General features: G+C 39.6%; 1 protein-coding gene and 1 long non-coding RNA gene across 2 annotated transcripts in view; one reads left to right on the forward strand and one right to left on the reverse strand.

Annotated features, from left to right (window-relative positions):
- LOC110390797 overlaps window positions 1-4,521 on the reverse strand; it is a 35,835-nt gene extending 31,314 nt beyond the window's left edge. The window contains exon 1 of the long non-coding RNA XR_002433888.1: window positions 2,626-4,521. This is a non-coding gene — a long non-coding RNA (uncharacterized LOC110390797). The remainder of the gene's footprint in view (window positions 1-2,625) is intronic.
- CNTNAP2 (contactin associated protein-like 2) overlaps window positions 1-6,000 on the forward strand; it is a 435,310-nt gene that overhangs the window by 300,448 nt on the left and 128,862 nt on the right. The gene's annotated exons all lie outside the window — the stretch shown is intronic.

Below are 6,000 nucleotides of genomic sequence, written 5' to 3' on the forward strand. Positions count from 1 at the left end.
GACTGAGTCCCAGCACTGACATAATGCACCTTGGAAGAGAGTGAGATGTGGGCAGCCAAGACACATGATTGGCCAAGCATGCGGTATCAGGAGAGGAAACCACACCAGCTATGGCCCTGGGCTGTAGATCAGACCCTCTGCATTTACTTGTTCAGTGCAAACTGTCAGATAATATGCCACATCAGTTAGCCACCAATATTGCATGAGTGAAGAGTACAGCTTGTGGGTAATCTGTGTCTACACAGGCACAGAAAATGTCTCAGCAGGCTTTGAAGTTGTTGTACCCAATTCTTCAGAGCCCCAGACTAGCACCTTGTAGGAATACCTTGTCTTTAAAGACTGCCAGGCAGCAGCTGCTAACTTGGCTGGAAGCTGAGTGGAGTACAGGTTTTCATTTCTAAAGGACAGAGAAAGGAAACTGATAAGCAATTCCCCACATGACCATGAGGGCACTGGGGGATGTGAATGCACTGCAAAGGGACCTGCTGGCAGACTGCAGATGAAGTCACATAGCCACAGAGAGAGAGGCTCCAGAGAAAGCAGCAAGGCCAATGCCGAGACTCCTTGGGAGTTTGCCCAGAAATTCCTTAATGCTCTCCCTGTACAAGACAAACAAGATGGCTGCAAACTGATCGGGCCATCTACGGCCCCAAGGACTGGAGTTACAGGGTGCCTGAAACACGTTCACTGGGGATGACATACACTGGTTGGAGATCTGATGTAATGAGGCAGTACATTACACATTCTTTTTCAACACGAGCAGGCAAGGAAAAAGAAACTGATCTAAAAAGCCGAACTGTCTGTTGACTGCTCTTTGGAAAGAAGTAAAGGCAAAACTCTCTACCAATACTTTGCTTTTGTCTCAAAGTTGTACTCTGCTGCCACCTGGTGGACAACTTTTAAAGAGGCAGAATAAATCAGGTTTCTGGGTGGTGTCAGAACAAAGAAATGTGAATACTACAAAGTGTTGAAGTTCAGCAATCATACAAGGAAGTAATTCAGCATTCCAATATTTCTGGGGTCACTTACATTTCTCCTTTAAGGCTTCTGAAAATTTGATGGATTGTTATCACCATTAACTTCAGCATTTGCAGAAAAGAGAATTACATTGCAACAATATTGTCTTTTGTATGTATTCTTCTCCCTTCTCAAATATAATACAGTAGATGCAGGATTTATGCTTGAACCCACTACAGTGTTGGATGAACTCTAGGAGGAGTGAATGGAAGCCATAAAAGAGAAAACATTGCCATTCTTGCTTGTGCTCCCTTTGATGTCAATGAGATTGTTGCAACTGAATTTTTAGGAAAGGTATTATCACTCCCATATCTGACTAGCAAAGCTAGCACAAAGCAGCAGTGATAAAAACCACACAGTGAAATGAAAGCAATAATGCGGCAGATAGGATGTTTTCTTAAACCATGGCTCTCAGGAGGTGATGTGTATAAATAATGGTTTTGTTTACTATTTCCAGCCACCAGTGACAGCAGTGGATTTAGTTATTCCCTTACCATTTGGCCTATTAATGGGCTAATTGAGTTAAAAAAATAATAATCTGAAAAACAATACTGTAAACAGTCGGAAGCCCAGTTTTTCTTTTGTCCACTTTCATGTAAAACAAAGCACATTTCATTTGTTTGAGCTCTGTTTGAGGTATACCAGCTGTATCTGCCATTAAATGTTGTTTCCAAAACAAACCAGCCTGACAATCACTGATGTCTTTTATTTAAGTAATAAATCAGTGTTTAATTTAATAGCATTATGAGTTACCCATGGCAGTCATTTAGAGGCGTAGTGATAAAACTAGGAGTAATGGAATCAAAGCTGCCACTCCTGGTGGTCAGGAAATGCTACAAATTTAAGCTCCTTAACATGCATTCAGTTAGATTTAGTAAGAGTCATTATATTGTACAATAGTTAAGACTGGATTATGTATTGCAAACACTTATGGAGAACTATCTAAAGAACTGTGGCTGCACATAATAAATTTGGCCTCAGAAGTGCCAAGAAATATCTCTGTAAGTCTCTTGTGAAACCAAAAGAGGATTAAATGTTAGCATGCCTTCCTCATCACTTTGGCCCCTATAGCGATATTTGTGCACGTTTGTGGTGAAATTAACATGGATTTGGCACAAAAAGGAGTTGCTTCATGAAGGAACACTTCTGGAAACTCCAAGCAGACTTCTGAGGTCATGCAGCCATTATTCCCAATAAAAGCCTTATAAAAAATAAAAAAATAAAAGCCTTATAATTTCTTTAAGTGTAGTGGAGATGAGCTGGTGCCATTGCCATATTTCCTCTCACACCGTTTTCCATCCGTTACTGTAAGATGCAGACAGATCACTATTAGCCTGAAGAATGGCTTCTCTCATCTCAGATAGCATGTTTAAGACCATGTTAGGCCTAACACGCAACTCATCTACACTAAGCTACCTCTGCCAACACGCCAGGCACAGCTGTGCATCAGTTCACAGATCCATTAAGTGTGGTAACATGTATATTTTCTATTCAGAGAAGTAACATTTGGTCATAATGGCATCTATCCAGATGTGCAGTAATCCAGCAGGGACATGAGAAACAGTAGCAAGGCTGTTAACAAACATACAAACAAACAAGGAAACTTACCTCCCCTGTGATTCAGCCTTCAGAATTCTGGTATGATGGAGATCAGAGTAATCAGCATAGACTCAGCAGAGAGAAACACTTTAATCTGAAGCTGCATCTGGAGCCTGGCTTGGTCAAACAGAAATTGGAGATTGCAGGCTAGTAACAAAAACACAGTAGAAAATGCAACTACTGGATAAATACTGCTACAAAACTTAGGTTTGTGCAGTATGCTGTTCCTCTCACTACTGTTTTTGTAGCCTCTGACAATTTGGAGAACTTGACAACTTTTGAAGCAGGAGGTGAATATCATTAAGGATAAAAAAAAGATTGACCAAGAGGGCACAGCAATCATTACTCCCAAAAGGAAAACAAGCAAACAAAACAAAACAAAACAAAACAAAACCAAACCAAGAGTTCCAGGTTTCACTTCAACGACTGTACAAGAAAAGTTATTAGCACATTCTCTGATATGTCCATACCAAAGAAACTGGTGCAATATTAAATGAGTAGGCAAGACATGGAGTTGGTGCAGGCAGTGAAGGAGGTTTTATGAGAGGAAGCTTCATTATGATGTAGACATTAAAACAGGAAAGAGATAAGAAAAAAGCATGAAGACTGCTGGCCATCAGTTTTGTTTCACAACAAGCATTTGTTGATATGAATTATTCTCATTTCAAAAGCTTGTGATTTCTGCCAAGATTTTTGTTTGTCCATGTTTTTTTTACTATTCTGGGTTAAATACTGAGCTTAAATGCTGAGTAACTGACAGGTGCTGTTTGAGGTTCAAATAGACAGTGTCCATTAAGGAAGATACCAGATTCTCTTCCCTGCCTTTTTATATATTTTATATTTGTATACTTGCATGTTTGATTAGTAGTGTTTACCTTCAGACAGTTCAAGCCTGTTGTGGAGTGCTTCTGTTCATTAAGATAAAATCCAGGATTTTGAATGGGCACCTCCAACACGCATGTTCATATGCCAACCTTATTAGGACAAGAACTTCTCTTGTACGCCATTTTTCTTCTGTTCTTTTTTTAAAGGGCTGATAGCAGCACTCAATTGTAATGTTCGCTGTCAGAAAGCCCAGGAAATTTGTTCAAAGCCTGGATTCTCTTTGTGCAGAAACCTCTGATTCAGCCATATTCAAACAGAAGTAATGTCAGACCATGTCAATATCTAAAGTTTTCTATGCTTGGTTATCACCCTCCCAAGCTAGATGTGATTCTTCATGTTGCCGTTTCAACCATTTTAACTTCTCTTCCCACAAAATTAAAACTCATGGAAATAGGAGAAAGGCTTTAATCTTTTCCTTTGAGAGTCTGGTTGGCTAAAGCTGCTCATCAGAAATACTTACAAGAGTTAAAGTAATATGAAAACTGGACATTAGGCTTGGTCTCCAGGTGGAATAGCCATGTATGCCACATTATTATAAAATTTAAGAAGGTCTTCTGCACACAGATTTAAAAACACCTTCAAAGCTTCATGTGCATGCAGTTTATTTGTTTTCATTTTTTGTATTTTGCTGGATTTTTATTTCCAATCATGTGTCTCTTCAGCTATAGCAGTGTTGGAGAAAATTCCTTGTAATGTTAAAAATATTGGATAAGCTGAAGAGATTTTAAAGCAGTGACATATTCGAGTTATATAAGGACTAAAAGATGTTAAGGTCAGTATACCATTTCCTGATTTACATCTGTAATAAGTAGCAGAATACGTCCTATCCATTTTAAAGAGTAGTCTTTCTTATACAATGAAATACTACCTCAACTCATTAAAGAAAATGGTCCATTCTGTCCTATAATAAAATTCAGCAAACAATTCTCCTATTGTTTATTTTCCTATATCATCCTATTTTAGTGTCAGCACACCTAAATTAGGAATAAGGTGAGTTTACTTATCAGATTGCAGCAGTCTGCAGATAAATAATCAGGTGATTAAAACTGATTTCTTTTTAAGACAAATTTTATAGGTATGTAAGTGGGACAGAGGAAAAAAAATTCCGCTGACATTAATTTTAAAATCTAAAAAATTGGTAACAAAAGGAGAAAATGGAAAGCTAGAAGCTTGCAAAAATGGAGGCTAGAAGTTGTCTTACCATGTTCCTTTCATTAGGGCAAAAACTGAATGGCGTTCTAACTAATCATAGTTGAACTGTAAGATGGTGTTTGCTCCTTCAGTTATTATAACATTTGATTTAGATGTTACAGCATATAGAAGAAGAGGAGAATAGGATAGGATAGGATAGGATAGGATAGGATAGGATAGGATAGGATAGGATAGGATAGAAAACAGAACAATTTAGTAATGATCTTCCCTGAAAGAAGAGGCTGTTAATAATGTTTCATAGTCAGTGAAAACTTAAGTCATGGGTGTTCAACCTTCTGGCTTGCCTGTGCTGCGCTGAGTGAAGATGTCTTGGGCTCCACATACATAGATTACAGCAAAAGTAATGCCTCCTATTTATTTCCATGGAAACTACAACATAAGCATACAGCATAATATCACTACCTGATACAGTAAATTCACAGCCACAAAACACTATTTTTCAACACAGTCACCACCATTAGCTTAGTATTTTCACCAGCAATGAACAGGACCTTGCATGTTGTACTCATAAAAATCTGCACCAGTGGAGGTGACCTGCTGTCACCACTGCTGAAATGTATGTCACGGTATTGTCTAAGGGTCTGCGTCCGTGACAAGGGGGACAGGCCCGAAAGAGGAAAAAAAAAACCGAGAAAAGAGAAAGGAAAGAAAAAAAAATTGCCGGCGGTAAGAGCCAGCCCCCGGGCGGTCCGGCGGCTAAAGCGGCGGAGAAGCCGCAGAGCCGTAACCTGGGAAGAGGGGGACCCGTAGACGGATCTAACACAAAAACAGCGGCACCGATCTGAGGAGGAACAACTAATTTTACTAAATATATCAAAATGAGGCTAGTAGAATTATGATAGAGGGTTTACAGGCTGAAAATCTAACACAGTAAACTGCAGGAGGACCACGTGCTTTCTCCGCCGGGCTGGGAAGATCAGACCCCGCGTCTCCCACGTGGCTTCACCACCCCCTCTAACGCAAAGACCCCTGGGGAGTGCACCTCCTCCCCTCCCCCTCAGAGGGCCACACCAAAAAAGGTAGTTTGCAGTAACCGGGGAATTAACTCTTTAACTGCCCGTACCTTACATGATGTAATGATGTGGAATACCGACAACAAAAAATCACAAAACCATAACATTCCACCCTTTATTCCACATCACTACATCATGCTTAACATATATTTATATACAAACGAACAATAATTAACATACATTACATACGTATCTATACGCCTATATATACATAGAATCACTATCTGCACTCCCCCAGCATCAAATTCCCTTGCGGTACGCACTGGACATCCCT

The sequence above is a fragment of the Numida meleagris genome, unplaced genomic scaffold (genome assembly GCF_002078875.1).
Source record: "Numida meleagris isolate 19003 breed g44 Domestic line unplaced genomic scaffold, NumMel1.0 unplaced_Scaffold202, whole genome shotgun sequence".
NCBI lineage: Eukaryota > Metazoa > Chordata > Aves > Galliformes > Numididae > Numida > Numida meleagris.